This window comes from Terrapene carolina, unplaced genomic scaffold (assembly GCF_002925995.2).
Source record: "Terrapene carolina triunguis isolate 2854851 unplaced genomic scaffold, T_m_triunguis-2.0 Scaffold84, whole genome shotgun sequence".
Lineage (NCBI taxonomy): Eukaryota > Metazoa > Chordata > Testudines > Emydidae > Terrapene > Terrapene triunguis.
Genome location: NW_020664435.1, coordinates 4,851,502 through 4,852,101, shown reverse-complemented (window position 1 = coordinate 4,852,101; position 600 = coordinate 4,851,502). Strand labels below are relative to the sequence as shown.

The 600-nt window shown below is 46.5% G+C and overlaps 1 protein-coding gene across 1 annotated transcript in view; it reads left to right on the top strand.

Annotated features, from left to right (window-relative positions):
• ZCWPW2 (zinc finger CW-type and PWWP domain containing 2) overlaps positions 1–600 on the top strand; it is a 112,314-nt gene that overhangs the window by 39,225 nt on the left and 72,489 nt on the right. The gene's annotated exons all lie outside the window — the stretch shown is intronic.

The following is a 600-nucleotide window of genomic DNA, read 5'->3' as shown; positions in this document are numbered from 1 at the left end:
ATACATAGAGACAAATGTTCACGGTGAGCCTTCCAGCCCCAGTGAGGATGTGAGTGGTGAGGAGATGCCTGATCTTCCAGTTAGAGTGCAGGTGACCTGGCAGCTACTGCTGCCTCCATAGCTCCATCTCAAATGGATTTAACCATGCACATTCCTGAAGAAAAGTGTAGATCAGAGAAGAGTGTGGTGGAGGCGCAAGAAACAGCTGCTGCTGAGTTTAGTTCCTTAAGTCTAGATGATCCAGGACTGTGGACCCACTTGAGCAGTAGCCTGAGGGACTTCCTTGTACTGCATGGGCCACAGCAAGTGAAAAACTTCATGTTCCCCAAAGACAATGAAAATAGCAGTTTCCATCTAACACATTACTGGCGTGAAATCCCCAATGGTGTCAAAGTGGAGAGGCCATGTCTTATGTACTCAAAAACCCAGAATGCTGCATACTGTTTTTGTTGCAAACTCTTCCAGTCTAATGTTCCAGCCACATTGGGTTCTACAGGAACAAAGGAGTGGAAAAATCTGGCTAGAAATCTGGCATGCCATGAGTAGGCAGCAGATCATCAGAGAGCATTCCATAGGTGGAAAGAGCTTGAGATGAGACTA